This window comes from Herpailurus yagouaroundi, unplaced genomic scaffold, assembly GCF_014898765.1.
Source record: "Herpailurus yagouaroundi ecotype Mexico unplaced genomic scaffold, PumYag 139, whole genome shotgun sequence".
In the NCBI taxonomy this organism is placed as follows: domain Eukaryota; kingdom Metazoa; phylum Chordata; class Mammalia; order Carnivora; family Felidae; genus Herpailurus; species Herpailurus yagouaroundi.
Window position 1 is genome coordinate 66,682,429 of NW_024412394.1, and position 19,249 is coordinate 66,701,677.

The 19,249-nt window shown below is 42.7% G+C and overlaps 1 pseudogene; it reads left to right on the top strand.

Moving 5' to 3' along the window:
• Positions 1 to 15,515: 15,515 nt before the first annotated feature.
• LOC121030118 (uncharacterized) lies at positions 15,516 to 15,610 on the top strand (annotated as a pseudogene).
• The last annotated feature ends 3,639 nt before the right edge of the window (positions 15,611 to 19,249 follow it).

Genomic DNA, 19,249 nt, shown 5'->3' on the forward strand with positions numbered 1-19,249 from the left:
CTGTGCCAGTTTACATTCCCACCAATAGTGCACAAGAGTTCCCTTTTCTCCACATCCTTGCCAACATTTGTTATCTCTTGTCCTTTGATAAGAGCCATTCTGATAGGTATGAGTTAATATCTCATTGTGGTTTTGATTTTCATTTCCCTCATGATTAGTGATAGTGAGCATCTTTTCATGTATCTGTTGGTTTCATGTAACTGTATATGTTCTTTGGAAAAATGCCTATTCAGATCTTCTGCCCAGATTTTTAAAAATTAATTAATTAATTAATTTAAAAATTTACATCCAAGTTAGCATATAGTGCAACAATGATTTCAGGAGTAGATTCCTAAATGCCCCTTACCCGTTGAGCCCATCCGCCCTCCTAAAACCCCACCAGCAATGCTCTGTTTGTTCTCTATGCTTAAGGGTCTTTTATATTTTGTCCCCCTCCCTGTTTTTATATTATTTTTGCTTCCCTTCCCTTATGTCCATCTGCTTTGTATCTAAAATTCCTCATATGAGTGAAGTCATATGATACTTGTCTTTCTCTGACGGACTAATTTCGCTTAGAATAATACCCTCTAGTTCCATCCACGTAGTTGCAAATGGCAAGATTTCATTCTTTTTGATTGCTGAGTAATGCTCCATTGTGTATGTATGTATATATATACACCATATATATGGTGTGTGTGTGTGTGTGTGTGTGTGTATATATGGTGGGGGTGTGCCCCACCATATATATATACCATATATATATATACACACCATATATATATGCCATATATATATACCATATATATCATATGCCATACATATATATCATATATATGTATATACACGATATATATCATATACCATATATATCATATATATGTATCATATGTATATATGTATATATCTTCTTTATCCATTCATCTGTCGATGGACATTTGGGCTCTTTCCATACTTTGGCTATTGTTGATAGTGCTGCTATAAATATTCGGGTGCATGTGCCCCTTCGAAATAGTACACCGTATCCCTTGGATAAATACCTCCTAGTGCAATTCCTGGGTTATAGGGTAGTTGTATTTTTAATTTTTAGGAACTTCCACACTGTTTTCGAGTGGCTGCACCAGTTTGCATTCCCACCAGCAGTGCAAAAGGGGTCCTCTTTCTCCACATCTTTGCCAACATCTGTTGTTGCCTGAGTTGTTAATGTTAGCCATTCTGACAGGTGTGAGGTGGTACCTCATTGTGGTTTTGATTTGTATTTCCCTGATGATGAGTGATGTTGAGCATTTTTTCATGTGTTGGTTGGCCATCTGGATGTCTTCTTTGCAGAAGTGTCTATTCTTGTCTTTTGTCCATTTCTTCACTGGATTATTTGTTTTGTGGATGTTGAGCTCGATAAGTTCTTTATATTTTTTGGATACTAACCTTTTATCTGATATGTCACTTGCAAATATCTTCTCCAATTCTGTCAGTTGCCTTTTAGTTTTTCTGATTGTTTCCTTCGCTGTGCAGAAGCTTTTTATTTTGATGAGGTCCCAATAGTTCATTTTTGCTTTTGTTTCCCTTGCCTCTGGAGGCATGTTGAGTAAGAAGTTGCTGCGGCCAAGGTCGAAGAGGTTTTTGCCTGCTTTCTCCTCCAGGATTTTGATGGCTTCCTGCCTTACATTGAGGTCTTTCATCCATTTTGAGTTTATTTTTGTGTGTGGTGTAAGAAAGTCGTCCAGGTTCATTCTTCTGCAGGTCGCTGTCCAGTTTTCCCAGCACCACTTGCTGAAGAGACTGTCTTTATTCCATTGGATATTCTTTCCTGCTTTGTCACAGATTAGTTGGCCATACGTTTGTGGGTCCATTTCTGGGTTCTCTATTCTGTTCCATTGATCTGGATGTCTGTTTTTGTGCCAGTACCATACTGTCTGGATGATTACAACTTTTAATACAGCTTGAAGTCTGGATTGTGATACCTCCAGCTTTGGTTTTCTTTTTCAAGATTGCTTTGGCTATTCGGGGTCTTTTCTGGTTCCATACAAATTTTAGGATTGTTTGTTCTAGCTCTGTGAATCTTCTGCCCAGTTTTAATCAGATTTTTTTGCTATTTCAATCACAGTCTTGAGAGAGAAAACAATTTTTCAACACTGTTAATAAAATAAGATAAAAACTGTTTATGATTTTACTTTAATTTCAGCCTTTAAAATATATTTTTCTGAAACTAATATTACATTGTATGTTAACTAACTGGAATTTTTAAAAAATTGGAAGAAAAAAATGATACATACATAAATATATATATTGGTATTATAGTGTACAAATAGATGATACATTAGTGTAAATCTATAATTTATGTATTAAATATACATCATGTTTATTGATTGGGGGTATATGATGAAAAAAATGGAAACTAGTGGTGTGGTACTTTTGTAAAGTTTTTGTTCGTGTTATATTAATGTTATATTAGTTCAGGTGTACAATATAGTGATTCAACACTTCCATACATTACCCAGTGCTCATCACAAGTGCGCTTGTTAATCTCCACCACCTATTTCACCCATCACCCCCCCACACACACACACCTCCCCTCTGGTAGCCATCAGTTTGTTCTCTATAGTTAAGATTATGTTTCTTGGTTTGCCTCTCTCTCCTCCCCCCCTTTGTTCATTGCTTTGTTTCTTAAATCCCCCATATGAGTGAAATCATATGGTACTTGTCTTTCTCTGATTTATTTCATTTGGCATAATATTCTCTAGCTCCATTCTTGTCATTGCAAATGACAAGATTTCATTCTTTCTCATGGCTAAGTAATATTCCACTATGTATATATATGTATATACATATATATATGTATATACATATATATATCATATCTTCTTTATCCATTCACCAATAGATGGATACTTGGGCCATTTCCATGATTTCACTGTTGTAGATAATGCTGCTATAAACATTGGTGTATATGTATCCCTTTGAATTAGTATTTTTGTACTCTTTGGGAAAATACCTTGTAGTGCGATTGCTGGATCATAGGGTTGTTCTATTTTTAACTTTATGAGGAACTTGCAATCTGTTTTCCACAATGGTTGCACCAGTTTGCATTCCTACCAACAGTGCAAAAGAGTGTGGTACACTCTTATTGGTTACCTCCCTAGCATTTATTCCTTTTCTCCCACCAAAATTCAGGGTCCAGTTTTCTTTGGAGAATGCTCCCACCCCATTCTGTGGTAGCCATATGTGCTGTGTGAGACTGATTCCACCCTAACTCCAGAGTGGACCCTGTTTGGCTTACATTAGTCAGAGAATCCTACCCCCTGCTTTGGGCATTGTGATTGGCTTAGGGATAAGAACAAATTGTGATTGGCCTAGGGATAGGGACCAGTCTTGGCCTCACAAAGATACAAGGAAATACTTAACAAGGGCTTTTGATCAGAAAGCTTCCTTGATCTTCTGGGCACTACCAAAGGAGATAGCTCGTCTTTGTCTGGACTATGTAGCATGAAGATACGAGGTCTGGCCTGGCATTGCCACAGTCAGTTCTGTAGCCTGCGGATGATGCCAACATACCAAAGGGCAAGGGTAGAAAGAACCACACAGACAAGGACTCAGAACCCTGAAGACAACATGAACTTCTGGATCAATCCATGCCTGAACTTTTCCTTACCTTTGTTTTTTTTTTTTTTTTTTTTTTTTTTTTTGCAGTTATATGAGCCAAGAAATTCCTTTTATTGTGTTTGTATGTTATATTACTCAAAACATGAAAAGGCCCTGCCAAAACATTTAGAGAGTAGTAAATTTAGATGAATTATGGGACAGAGGCATCCAAAGTGTTCTGGAATATCACTAATGGGGGGGGGTGCAATGCTCATTAAATTAAGACTTGTTGGGGCGCCTGGGTGGCTCGGTCGGTTAAGCGTCCGACTTCGGCTCAGGTCATGATCTCACGGTCCGTGGGTTCGAGCCCTGCGTCGGGCTCTGTGCTGACCGCTCAGAGACTGGAGGCTGTTTTGGATTCTGTGTCTCCCTCTCTCTGTGACCCTCCCCCATTCATGCTCTGTCTCTCTCTGTCTCAAAAATAAATAAACATTAAAAAAAATTAAAAAAAAAATTAAGACTTGTTCGTAAAGTTTATTCTCAAGCATAGTTAGCCCACACTTCAGAACCAAAGCTGGATTAATGGGAAGGTCCCCATTCTTCGGGCACCTCATCTACCCAATTTCAGCAAAAGTTCACCTTGGTAAAAGTTGGCATCTGATGTTTTCTGCCTCCTCTTTTGATAACTGTACGATGCTCTCAAACAGTTTCTTTCTCCTCGTTTCATACTAAGGGGTAAATGAATCATGCATTTAGTGGATTCTTCCTCCCATGGTGTAGATTGCAAGGGACTCACTCTATTTAGAGAGCCTGGGAAATGAAGACTGGAATTTGCATGTACACTTGGCTCGCAGCCACAAGATGGCAGGAAGAGACCAGTAAACACAGGCAAAGACCTGGCTCTTCCCAGCTCCGCAGAGGGCAGCCTGGGGACGCTTGCTCCACTTTGAGGAAAACACAACCTGCCAACTCACCTGAATTTCTTTTAAATTTTCTGTAAAACAGTGAGAGGTGCTGAGGAAAACAAGTGGAGGCTGTGAAGTTTGATAGTGAAGGTAGCCAGTATGGAGGGATGTGTGTTTCTGCTCTTCCTCTCTCGCTCTGCCTCTCTTTCTCCCTGTGCAAAATAGGGGTTCTGGCTGTGACCTCCCTCACTGTGATAAAGCAGGTAAAGAATAAGATGTGCGAAGTGCCCTGAGAGCCACAGAGGAAAGATGTATTTCTAGAAAGATGGGCATCAGACTACTACCATGTGTGTCTGACCCTCCTGGAACCTTCTGGGCGCACATAATGTGCCCTGGTACAGGGTGACTGTAGACTGTGGACAGTCTCTAAATGTGTCTCCCATTCTGACATGATTCTCTACTTAAGTAAGACAGTGACACCAGCGGAGTTACGGACACTTGCCAGAAAGAGGTGCCAGAGGCAGAGGGAAAGATACTTTCTTCTTGGGGGGGATTCTAGGAAGGATGTATTTGGAGCCAGGGGCTGTGGTAAGGTCCAGCCCTGTTCTCACCAAGCCTGGTTCTTGGCCTCAACTCTCCTACCTGGAAATAAAGGACTGCCTACCGCGTAAGCCCCTCACAGGGCTCAGCGGAGATGACAAGAAACGTTAATTCTGATCTGAATCGAGTTTGTATATAAGCATGTGGGGCAGTTAAGAGACGGCCTCTTCCCGGTCCTTTGTGCTGAATTTCACCATGTTCTGTCAACTTCAGTCTAGGTACCTCATCGCATTAGCCGTGGTAGGAGGACACCGTCTGTGGTCAGCTGCTCAGCCAGTTTTGATTTCTTTCTGCTTCTGCAGAGTCACCCCTTCCTATTTCATAAATATCATTGTAATTTCTTGGCATCTTAAGCTGGGAAATGAACAACAGTACTGGGGTCACTGTGTATTTTCACTTTAGTTAACAAATGCTTCTTGAGACTTTACTAAAGCTCTTTCTGTTCCCACCCCAACCCTCCAAGCGTGTTATACGTGGTGGCTGGCGGGAGAGAATGAGAATGAACTGTGGAAGCCTCAGGAGTGATGAAGATGAAGGCACTTGAGGAGGAGGGAGCCTGCTCGGGCCTTGGCGAGTAGGTTCTCCCAAGGGATCTGTCCTCTCCAAGTACAGTGGCAGCAGCCTCAGGCCGACTCTTGGGGAAACTGGAAAACCTGGCCTAAGAACAAGCCATTCTTCGCAGGGAGTGTTTTCACCAGGCGAAAATCTGGAGGCTGGAACGAAAGGAGCTTGAGGCAGAGAATTAAAGTGAAGACAATTACAACTGTGGAACTGGCAGGCATTGATGGGGCTGTGCTCTGGGAGCACTGGGGGGTTGCGAGCACATGCAGAGCTCAGCTGCTAACCCGCCTGAGAGGCCTGCTGGGCCGCCGAATGCACTCAGGGGCTCCCTGATGGTGGCCGTTTGCACGGATCTAAGGGACCATGACAGCTGGCAGCAGCAAGAGTGGGGAGCCCACAGCAAGCCGGTTCATGACAATCCACAGCAACACCCGCGGAGAGAGCGATGTCAAACAGCACTGCACGGATGCTTCCAGCAAGGATCGCAGCAGCAAGCGGTATCTACACCAGACCAGGAGTACTAGGCCAGCGCTCGGCTCAGGACGCAGAGTAGACCAACCCCCCTGGTTCACGCTGGGTTCGTGCAGGCAAACAACGGTGCAAATACGAATGAAGGCCTCCACTGGCAAGCCCCGGTTTCAAGATTATTCTGAAAAATTACCCTTTCGGGAGAAAAATGTTCCAGAATTGGGTCTCATCCCTGAAGTGATTCATTTACTTTTCAGCAACTATTCCATTTTTTAGAGAAATGCAAGACTAGAATGGGAGTGGTGGTGGTTATAAAACCCAGAATAAATGTTAGGGGCTTTTGTATGTAGCTCATCTCTTTTTAAAAAGGGATCTTTTTTTCCCCAAGCTGAATCTTTCCTATGACAGCAGTTACAGGCCAACTAAGGCAGGAGTTTAAAGACATCAAGCCCATCATGCACTCGTGCAGAACCCCCTTGCTGATGAGAAAGTGTTGACATCTTTCCTTCGCCTAATCCCCAAATAACAGGAAGCCAGGGATCCCTGAATGGGGCTACAGGGCCATCGGTCAGGTACAAAATATCTATTGTATCTTTTGCCCACCTTTCTATAAACAAGGGCTTCCTTTTAGTGTCAAAACGAACTCAGGCATCTCCCATGATCGTGGCTCTACTTTATTATCCGTTAATTGAGAATAATTCATAATGACAAGTATTCGTGACAGTGCTTAAATACCATTTGAAAATCGTAACACATGGATGTGTGAGATAGTGTTTTTCAGCCTCAGGCAATGGTTAGAAGATATGGCAGAGCCATCGCAGCGGCTCCAGGAAACGCAGGAGGGGAAAAAAGCTAAGACATATCCTAACCCTTAAGAAGTGTATCACCTAGTTTTAAAACACGGGGCTTGACCTTACGGAGTTGGATTAGCATAGCACTTGGAGACTGAGAGCTTTGGGACAAGTCAGGGATTTACTTGGCACTTGACCCAGCACCTTTCGCCCACAGAGTCCCTCCGGAAGTGTTGCTGAATACCTGGCGATTACGGAGGGGGATGTGGAGGGGAGGGGTCACCTGTGGCCAGAAACTGTCCCAGGACCCCAGCTCCTCCCCACGTGAGAGAAGTAGGTGGCTGTCTAGAGGCTCAGCCCCTGGGACCTTCCCTCAGAACCTCTCCCAAGTCTCAGCTGGTTTGAGACATGAGAACTTTATAGACAGAAAGAGTCTGAAGTCAGCCTGGCTCTATTCCAGGCTTGTTTTTGTGCTTTGAAAAGTAAAGTCCACCTTTCTACCTAGAGACTAGTCTTCTTCCCCTGGACACCTTAGAGGGAAATGGTAAAGAAAACATAAATCAGCAGCCTGATCCTCCACAACCAGCCTAAGGTCAGACCTTTTAGTGGGGCTGGGGGTGGGGGTGGCAAGTCTGTTTTGCAACCCCCTGCCCCCGAGGGAGAGGTCCGGAAGTCCAAAGACTTCTTTTTCAGAGGGCAAAGGGTTGTCATGTGAGAGCAGGAGAGCACCTTGGCTAAGCACAGGAGAACTAGGTTGAGCAAAGTAAAATTTTGTGTTTTGCACTTGAGTTAGGGACACGGACCTGGTGACTGTGGGCAGGAAATGTAATTGGGGCATATTCATAATAAGTCATGGGTCCCCAGGAAGTTTGGCAGAACTCAGAGCTGGACCCAGATAAAGAAAATTAGACCTTCCTAAACAGCACCTCTAAAACACACTAACAAAAACTAGCAGAAAGCAGGTTGCCTTATACTAAACACTAATTCAGCAGAAATAACGGATCTCCCAGAGCTGTCGACTTTCTATGGTTAAAAGCCAAATGAGTCTGGTAACTGTATTACGATTCATTTCTGTTCTCCTTTGCATTCAGGGACACTTGGCATTCTTTATCATGGCCACAATACCATTAGGTACCCGTGAAAGGCTTCAGTAAAAAAAATGTAATTTTGTATAGCTCTGATGATCTACTGGTTCAGTGAAAGGTCAGAGCTTGCAACCAATGGCACCCTGTACGGACAGGGACTGTGGTTGAAATATCGACCGTCTCTTTGGGGCGCCTGGGTGGCGCAGTCGGTTGAGCGTCCGACTTCAGCCAGGTCACGATCTCGCGGTCCGTGAGTTCGAGCCCCGCGTCAGGCTCTGGGCTGATGGCTCGGAGCCTGGAGTCTGTTTCCGATTCTGTGTCTCCCTCTCTCTCTGCCCCTCCCCCGTTCATGCTCTGTCTCTCTCTGTCCCAAAAATAAATAAACGTTGAAATATCGACCGTCTCTGTGCTCAGTGATATCACAAGTATGGGAAGATTCTAAACATCAGTCCTCCTTTTCTCCCTCTTGCCCTTCCTCCCTTGCTTCCTTCTATGTTTATTGAACATCTGCGATGTGCTGGAGATACAAAGACAAATTAGACACAATCCCTGGCCTCAAATCCCTGGCCTCACGGAGCTTCCAGGCTGGTGGGGAAATAACGAAGATGGCTCTTGCTAAAAAAGAACTAAATCCGGTGGTTAGAAATAGGTAAGCCATGAAGACATAACGAATATCCCTGAACATGTAAAGAAGGGAAAACACAAACAGCTCTGTGGCATTTTATCTGAATATTAATGATATGGGCCAGAGTTTCGTTTATAAAAGGATGCAAACAGAAGGTGTTAGATAAATGCTTTTTGAGGAAATTAATTAGCCCAGTCACAGATGCTAGCACCAAGTGCCTCTGAGATTGTCTAGGCTAGCCTTTTCATTTTATAGAAGGAGACAGTGAGACACGGGAAAGTCAAATGGCCTGGGTGAGCTGAGAATGGAGCAGGGGACAGCAGCCATGTCCCCTGCGCCTTGTGCTTTTTCTCCTATACTGCTCCTGGTCTGAGCATTCAACACCCAATTTTTTCTTTTTTCTTTCCTTTCCTTTCCTTCTACTTTATTTCATTTCCTTTAGTTTCATCATACTTTACCCACTTTACTGAGGTATGACTGATACTCAAAAAGCTGTATATATTTAAGGTATACAACCTGAGGAGTTTGGAGATAAGTATGTGCTCTCCCAGACCATCACCGCCATCAAGGCCATAAGCTTATTCATCATCACCTCTAAAAGTTTATTTCTGCCCCATTTCTTTTTTTCCTTCTTTTCATTACTTTTTTTTTTCTTTTTTTAATGTTTATTTATTTTTGAGACAGAGACAGAGCGTGAGCAGGGGAGGGGCAGAGAGAGAGAGGGAGACACAGAATCTGAAACAGGCTCCAGGCTCCGAGGGGTCAGCACAGAGCCCATCGTGGGGCTTGAACGCGTGAATTGCGAGATCATGACCTGAGGTGAAGTCAGACACTCAACTGACTGAGCCACCCAGGAGCCCCTTTGTTTTCTTTTGTGGTAAGAGTACTTAACATAAGATCTCCCCTCTTAGCGAAATTTTAAGTATGTAACACAGAATTGTTAACTACAGGTCCTATGTTGGTAGAGATCCCCAGAATTTATTCATCTTATATAACTGAAACTCCACACCCTTTGACACCTCCTCACAACACATGATTTTTTTTTAAAGGGATTAAAACACAGTCTTTGTATTCAAGTAGCTCAGAGTCTGGGAGGGAAGATCCCCCTGCAAAAGGACTAAGGCTGAGCTGAAGGAGAAGGAAGTGGGGTTCCGGGCAATAAACAAAACAGAATAAACTAGTTTTAAAAGAGTGTTTAAGAGGAATCCTTTATAACAAGAGAAATGTGGTTCAGCTGGGTGAGTGCAGTGTGACCTGTAAAGTTCCCTTCAGGTGGTGGAGTCTGTGAGGTGTGTGTGAGGTCAGAACCGGGGCCTGGTGCCCAGCAAGGGCCTGGGGTGGACTCTAAGCAATATACTTCTGACCCAGCCATCTGTCTTCCAGATGCTGATGAGGGGAAGCAGAGGTCAGGGATGGAGGCTGTGTAGGAACGTGGAGAGTGTGTGGTCTTTGTAAGTCCGCCAGACCTGGCTTCTGGTCCCACTTTTGTCACGGCCTCTGCTGGGAAACTTCTAGCTTGTGGCTTTCATTTTCCTCATTTATGAAATGGAGAGAACATCATCCCCTTTCGGGGGCTGTTGTGACTTTATGATGATTAAATACACAGAGAAGTTCTAGTATCGGCACTGCTTCTTAGCAGATGCTCAGTAAATCTCAATTAAATCTAAATCATCACTAAAAGAAACTAACAAAATTAAATGGTTCAACAATTTTAATTGCTAGTGAGAATGTGGACAAAGAGCGCACACATCCGGTGCTGGTGAGAGTGCAAACGGTACAACCACTTCAGAGAACAGTCCAGCGTTCAGTGAAGTGGGAGATGCCTATGACCCAGAAACTCCTCTATCAAGTATAGACTGAAGTCATGCACGCATGCCTAGGAACGCCAGAACAAGAATGTTCTCAACTGCACTGAAATGGTAACAACCCAATTAGCCATCAACATTTGAATAGAGACACTAACTATATATAGATTATACATAGATGGAGAGCTATTCATACAACTGACTATTTGGCAACAAAAATGAATGAAGCAGAGCAGCCCATAGCAATATGGGTGAACCTCACATTATCCAGAGAGGAAGTAAGACCCAAAAGAAGACGTAGAAATCACATATGCAGTGTGATCCCATTCATATAAAGGTAAAAAAAATTTAAAAAAGAGGCAAAACTAAAGGAGAGTGTAGGGGCGCCTGGGTGGCTCAGTCGGTTAAGCATCCAACTTTGGCCCAGGTTATGATCTCACGGTTCATAAGTTCGAGCCCCGTGTTGAGCTCTGGGCTGACAGTTCAGAGCCTGGAGCCTGCTTTGGATCCTATGTCCCCTTCTCTCTCTGACCTTCCCCCGCTCATGTTCTACCTCTCTCTCTCAAAAATACAATAAACATTAAAACATTTTAATTAAAAAAAAAAAAAAAACCAAAGGAGAGTGTTTAGGGCTGCAAACAAGGTGGAAAGCTATAAAGAAAAGCAAAGAAATTACCACAAGTTTAGGAGTGATGACTTTTAGGGAGATAGGGGAGGGCTTTGATGGGAAAGGGCACTTTAGGGATTTTAGGGTGCTGGTAATCTTCTATTTCTTTTTTTAAATATATTTTTTAAATGTTTATTTATTTTGGAGAGAGAGAGGGAGACAGAGGACAGGAAGCAGGCTCTGTACTGTCAGTACAAGGCCTGATTCAGGGCTCAAACTCATGAACTACAAGATCATGACCTGAGCCAAAGTCGGATACTTAACCCACCCACGGAGCCACCCAGGCACCCTTTCTATTTCTTGACCTGAGTGTTAGTTATATGATGTTCTCCTAATAGCCATTCATTAAACTGTACTGTCATATAAAGTGTAAACTCTTCTCTGACTTTCTGTAAACATGCTATATTTCTCAATAGAGAACTGAAAAAAAGAAAGTATATGTTGAAAAAGAAGATAGGCGTATCATCCTCATAGATACAGGACAAGTACAAAACATAGATGCCTTTTAAAATATTTTAAGTGCCTTTGTTTCCTATTGGATAAGTTGAAAGATTCAAGGTTAATACACTTTTTTTTTTCTTTTTAGTATCTGAGAGAATGAAAGCATTAGGCGGGACCACATTAAGGACTTCTAGAAGGGATTTTCCAAGCATTCTCATCTTCTGAGTATTTCTTGAATCCAGAAGTTAAGCAACAATGATGTAAGAATTCTGACCAGCCTGCTTTCAATATTAATATACTACAACTGTGGAAAAGGGGAGGAGGACTAACTTAAAACATACTAGAAACTAGTTTTTATACTTGAGATAGGAATGCAATTCTAACTGTTCACTTGGGGGATCAATTTGTTTAAAAGGAACAACTTATTGGTAATACTGAGTTTATAGGGGGAGGGGCGAAAAGGTCAAAATGACCTCTTTCAGACTGAGCCTCATGGAATTCTTCCACCGGTGGTTTCCCCAGCTCGGCTCTGATTCTGTATTCAGCAGGTGAGGAAAGTTGATTTCACCACTTACCACTGAGCTGTCAGGTCCAGGGGACAGCTGAGAATGGTTTCTGAGGCCACCAACCATCCCCTGGCTGTTGGACTCTCCTCTCTGCTGCCTGTGCACTGGAGAAAGGCCAGCTGTGCAGGCCGCAGTATCTCCCACTTCTAGGCTCCTTGTGGGTCACAGCCCTTCCAGTTGGTTGTCATGACAACCAATTCACTCTTCAACCACATAGTTTGATAACACAACAAATGAGAAAAAAGGGGGGGGGGGCTTGGCTCAAACCTCATCTTATTGGTGGGCAAGATCCCTACAAACTACAAAGTGAGTTTCACTCTCCATAGTGAATAGGAAAGCCTGACCCAAAGTGACGGGTTTGGTTAGTTCCCTTAACAGGACAGGTACCCTAGGGATTGTGGATTTTTATGTAATTATTCACTTGGCTTCATTATTTGTTTCCAAAATACAGATTTTATAAAAGTTTAAGAGTAAAAAAAAAAAAAAAAAAAAAAGAAGCCCTTAACAGTATACATTTGAGAATTAATTGAAGTTGCAAAAGAGCTCTAAATACCGTGCAAATACGTGCAGTTCAGATGTTACGCTTTCATAAAATGACTCGTGTTTGGAGGCCTGGAGGCTTCTTCCTCACATATGTCTCATTTAGCGATTTTGTCACCTATTTTGTTGGCATCTGTAGTCTCTCCAGAAATGAGCACAGGTAACCCCTGAGAGGGTGCAGAAATGTGATTATTAAAGGAACGTGAACTATCTAGAGAGTCAAGCAACAGAATGAAGGTGAGGCCTTTCCAACACGTGGGCAAGAGTGGATCGAACCACCAACCAGACTTTCCTCCCTGGTGAGAACCCAGGTGCTCAGGCCAGATGCCCTGAATGCTTCTTGAAGTGGGCAGACTGGGGCGCCTGGGTGGCGCAGTCGGTTAAGCGTCCGACTTCAGCCAGGTCACGATCTCGCGGTCCGGGAGTTCGAGCCCCGCGTCAGGCTCTGGGCTGATGGCTCAGAGCCTGGAGCCTGTTTCCGATTCTGTGTCTCCCTCTCTCTCTGCCCCTCCCCCGTTCATGCTCTGTCTCTCTCTGTCCCAAAAATAAATAAACGTTGAAAAAAAAAATAAAAAAAAAAAAAAAAAAGAAGTGGGCAGACTGGACTCAGAAAGCAGGTCCCACTAATGGCACTAGGACCCCTACTCAAGCCACCAAGAAGGGGTCTGCCACGACCTGAATTGAAAGAGAAGTTCCTCTGGCAAAGGATAAACCTTCTTCCAAGACATTCAAACCATCACTAATAAATAACATTCAAACTCAAATACACCATCCTTATAAGGCAACCGTGGTAGCTTACCCAGTACTTTCCTATGCCAGGCTTTGCTGTAACATATGCACAGACCTCATACCTTGCTAGTTTGAGGATTTTAAATTGTTTACATCAGACTTGCAAAATTTGTCAAACTTTTATATGTTTCCTCTGCTGTCTTCCTGTTCCACAAGTTTACTCCGTTTCCAGCTGTGAATGTAGGAGAGGCAATAATCATGTCTCGTGAGCCTTGAAACACACCCTGTAGGGATTTTAGTATTAGATTATTCTAGAAAACTTTACACACTAGTGGACATGCCAAATTGCACCAGGTAGATGTAAGTCTGAAGAATAATGAATGGTTCCATGTGACCTTGATTTCTTTAAAGTACCACATCAATGTTTTAAAGTAATTTGTATGTAAGATTCCAATTACTAGGCATTTAAAATAGATTTTCCAGCGAGTAGATGCACAAGTTTTCCCCAAATGAGAAATGGAGTGGATGCACCACTTATGATGCCCAATGCAGTCTGCCGCAGGCCTGTCAGCTGGCAGCATTGCATTAATTCTGCCTTCCTGGCTTCCTTTCCTTTTTTTAAAAAAAAAATTTTTTTTTAACGTTTATTTATTTTTGAGACAGAGAGAGACAGAGCATGAATCGGAAGGGTCAAAGAGAGAGGAAGACACAGAATCTGAAACAGGCTCCAGGCTCTGAGCTGTCAGCACAGAGCCCGACGCGGGGCTCGAACTCATGACCGTGAGATCATGACCTGAGCCGAAGTCGGATGCTTAACCGACTGAGCCACCTAGGCGCCCCACTTCCTTTCCTTTAGAAGTGACTTGTTGGGGGGCGCCTGGGTGGCTCAGTCGGTTAAGCATCTGACTTTGGATCAGGTCATGATCTCGCAGTCTGGTCTGTGAGTTCAAGCCCCGCATTGGACTCTGTGCTGACAGCTTGGAGCCTGGAGCCTGCTTCGGATTCTGTCTCGCTGTCTCTCTCCTTGTGTTCTCTCTGTTTCTCAAAAATAAATACACGTTAAAAAAAATTTAGAAGTGATTTGTTGAATCTTATAATAGAATTTAGAAACTGTGGTCACAAACTCAATTCTTACTGCTGGCTTTCAAAAGAAGAATTGAGTACTTCCTTCCTTCAACTGGCAAACCATAACCTATAAGGCATTCAGCCTGGCCCTGAGGTCTTCAAGGACCTAAACTCTACTTGGGAAGAAAAAATTAAAAATAAGTAAGAAGTCTTTGATTTAAAATCTATTTAGCTTTTGTTTTCTTTTGAACTCTGTTCTTTGCTTATATTTTCAAGCTTCTCTTTTATTTCTTGAAATATATTAAACACACTTATTTTCTGGGTCTGCTTATTGCAATATCCTAAATCTTTGTGTATCTGATCTTTTTTTGTTTCTATCTGCTCTTACTTATGGAGGCTTGCTTCCTTATTTGTTTTTTTTATTTTATTTTTATTTTTTATTTTTTTATTTTTGAGACAGAGAGAGACAGAGCATGAGCAGGGGAGGAGCAGAGAGGGGGGAGACACAGAATCTGAAGCAGGCTCCAGGCTCTGAGCTGTCAGCACAGAGCCCGATGTGGGGCTCCAACTCATGGAGTGTGAGATCATGACCTGAGCTGAAGTCGGAGGCTCAACTGACTGAGCCACCCAGGTGCCCCTGTTTTGTTTTCTGATTATAAACTTCTGTTCTTGAAACTTTATCTGTGGGCATTCTTTGGGGCCTAAGTTCAAGATCTCCTCCTCCAGAGAGGATTGTGTCTGCTCTTTCCAGTTGTTTGGAGTACCCCAAACTTGAACTGATTAGATTTTTAAAATTCCATGGTATCAGGAATTTAAATCACAATCTTACGTGCAGATCACAGTGTAGTGATGAACTCTCAAGGAAGATTCATATGTCTTTTTGGTTTTACTCCATCCAGCACCAGATCAATACAGGCAAATTTTGGGGGGGTCCTCTTCTGCAGAACAAGTCAATTTCACATTCATCTTTACTTGGCTGTTTGGAATCCCAGTTTTATCAGAGAGGTTCTTTTTTTTTTTAATATATAAGTGTTTTATATGAAATATTTTCTCCCAATTTTATTAAGGTATAGTTGACATGTAACATTGTGTAAGTTTAAGTTGTACAGCGTGTGCTCACTTCGGCAGCACATATGCAAAAATTGGAATGATAGCATAGCCCCCGTGCAAAGAAGACATACAAATTTGTGAAGCATTCCATATTTTTTTTTAAAAAAGGTACACAGCATGATTATTTGATATATGTATATATCATGCAATGATTAGCACCATTAGGTTAGTTAACACACCCATCACTTCACATAATTACTCGTGTGTGGGTGTGTGTGGTGAGAACATTTAAGATTTACTCTCTTAGTAACTTTCAAGTATAAAATACAGTGTTGTTAAGTATAGTCACCGTGCTGTACATTAGATCCCCAGAATTTATTCATCTTATAACTGAAAGTTTATACCCTTTGACCAACATTTCTCCATTGCTTCACAAAAAACCTCTGGCAACCACCAATCCACTATTTCTAGGAATTCGACTTTTTTGATTCTACATATATGTGAGATACTACACTCTTTCTCTGTATGACTTATTTCTCTTAGCATAATGCCCTCAAGTTTCATCCATGTTGTCACAAATGGCAGGACTTCTTTCTTTTTTATAACTAATATTCCATTGCATACACACCACATCTTCTTTATTCCTTCATCCCTCGGTGGACAGTTGTTTACATGCCTTGGGAAACATGCCTTGGGTATTGTGAATTATGCTGCAATGAATATTGGGGGTGCAGATATCTTTTTGAGATAGTTATTTCATTTCCTTTGGATCTCCAGAAGTGAGATTGCTGGATCATATGGTTGTTCTATTTTTTTTTAATTTTTTAACATTTATTTTTTGAGAGACAGAGACTGAGCATGAGTGGGGGAGGGGCAGAGAGAGAGGGAGACACAGAATCTGAAGCAGGCTCCAGTCTCTGAGCGGTCAGCATAGAGCTGGACGCGGGGCTTGAACTCACAAACTGTGAGATTGTGACCTGAGCCAAAGTCTGCCAGTTAACTGACTGAGCCACACAGGCACCCCTGGTTATTCTATTTTTAATATTTTGCGGAACCTCCTTACTGTTTTCCATAGTGGTTGTGCCAGTTTACATTGGGATAGGTTCTTATTATGCTCATGATCTTGGATAGGCTTCGGGGTATATCTTCTGGGTCTCCACAACTGGGTACCTGTCAATGTGGAAGCTCAAGGACACTGCTGTTTGACAGATTTTCTAGGAGCTTGCTCACTTGCCAGGGGTCCCACCGTAACTTTGTTTTTGACTTTGGTGGTTTCCCTGCTTTCTTGCCAGTTCAATGATTCACTTTAAAAAATAGTAAAACATCCAACTTTAGTTTTCATCAAGAGGCTTGTTCTGGATATCTATTCCATCACAGTAAGTTCAAGTACTTTAAAAATAAGGTTGGACAGGGGCACCCGGGTGGCTCAGGTGGCTAAGTGTCTAACTTTGGCTCAGGTCATGATCTTGAGGTTCGAGGGTTTGAGCCCCGCGTTGGGCTCTGAGCTGGTGGTGTGGCGCCTGCTTGGGATTCTCTCTCTCTCACTCTGTCTCTCTCTCAGCATAAACAAACTTTAAAAATAATAAAAATTAGACAATGTATAATCAATTACTTAGCAGAATTGAAGTAGTTTCTCAAATGCTTCTGTTCCCTTCACTTTCTACTTAGAACAAATCTTCGTCTTCGGAGCCCCAGACAGTAGCTGAGTGGAGTGGGGGCAATGGTGTGCCAGCAAACTGACTTTCAGGAAAAACGAAAACAAAACAAAACCCACAAAAGACTCGACTGTTAGCATCGCCAGTTTCTGTGGGGTAACAACTCCCACAACAATCCATTTCGAGTGACCAATCTGATTCACGGAACAAAGAGTTGGGTAGGGATGTGCACAGTCACTGCTCATGAGCTGGAAGGAGCCAGCTCTGTTGTGCCCTGTTGAGGCAGAAGATACAAGTTAGGTGGCTAAGTCCAAAGTCTAGAGGTCGGTCAGGAGACATAAATGAAGAGGGCTTGATGATGTAGAGGTGAGCTGGAGAGCACATAGCAGCTAATTGTTGCCATGTGTTACCAGAGTTACTTATTTCTCAAGAAGAATGAGAAATCTGACTTTCAGGTGAAATATCCTCCTTTTCAGATGTTGCCAATTGATTCAAAAACTTTTTTTTTAAATGTTTATTTGATTTTTGATAGAGAGAGAGTGCGAGTGGGAGCGGGGCAGAGAGAGAGAGGGAGACACAGAATCTGAAGCAGGATCCAGGTTCTGAGCTGTCAGCACAGAGTCCAACACGGGGCTCGGACCCACGAACTGTGAGATCATGACCTGAGCTGAAGTCGGATGCTTAACTGACTGAGCCACCCAGGCACCCCTCAAAAACTTTAAAAACACATGAGAGATCCAAGAAAACAACCTGATGGGTGCAGATTTGGCCAAACACCAGCTTTGGGTTGGTTGGGTTTGCACTTGGAGTTCTGTTTGTTTGCCTGTTTCCAGCTCTGTTTCTCTAGGCTAAATGGCCCACCTAGATAAGAATTGCAGCGTTGGTGAAGGAGCAAATGCCATGGACCCACACAGCCTTTTGTTCCACTTCTGGGCCTACCACTCATTGTGTGACCTAGGGCAAAATGCTGTAAAATGAGAGGGATGGTCCCTACTGGGGTAGGTTGTTCTAGAGACAAACTGAGATGTGTATGAGACCTGCCCCCTTGTGCATACTTAATGGTCTGTCATTATTCTTGAGCAGAAGCCAATAGTTCTAGCTGAAGGCAAACACTGGAGTGTAAAGAGAAGAGAGACCTCGAATTCAGTGTTCTCAGTTTTCACTGCTTTAGATTCATCTGGCAAACATTAAAAAAAAAAAAAAAAAAATCAGTGCCAGAACATACTCTTCAGTTGGTCCCAAATGGAGCCTGGGCATCACTATATTCAAAGCCCCCCTTTCCCAGTATTCTAATCCTAAATGCTTTAGGTTCACCTCATTTAACCTAATTTTTCCAATATTATTCTCATTTCATGAATGAGAAACTAAGGCCAAGGGTTAAATAATAGCCCAAGGTCACATACCTGGTAAGTGAGGGGATCCGACTTAACCTCAGAGCCTGAATTCTTAACCCCATGACATTTAGCATTTGGTGTATCTACCTGATTTGGTCTTTGTGAGGGCTTAAATACTGTAAATAAAGTGCTTACTTCAGGGCCTGGACGTGACAAATAAAGGTTAGCTATCATTATTACCTCATAATACCAAAACAGAGAATCCTTTCCACCCCTCTTCTCGATGCAATTCCCTTTCAGGTACACCTTCAATGTTTTTTGGATCCCCACTCTTTCCCTGCTGAAAACATTCATAGTTGTCCTCCAAATGAGTCCTAGGACAGTCATTATAATGACTAGGGGAGGCTCTGCCAGGGTGTGTCATGCCCGAAGGAGGCAGAGGAGAGAGGACAGGAGCTCTAGAGATTCTTGGGGAGGGTGGTGATGAAACCTGCCTCGAATGATGCCTTGCTATATAACAAAAATTCAACTGAGTAAAATTGAAGCTCAAACTGGCTTTGTTAAACTATTATGAATTGAGCGGCATCCCATCCAGCAGAAGAGAGCTCCACCAAGCTATAAAGAAGGAAAGGTTTTTAAAGGTGGAAAGGGGGTGGAAAAAAAGACATTATTAGCAAAGAATGCATTGTTTCAGGCAAGGTCGCCTTCCTAAGGGGACTGGAAAGGGGACTTCCCATTGGGATGGTTATCTCATTAGTGCTAACCAGGTAATTCCATGTTGACTGGTTACAGGCTACATTCCTGGGG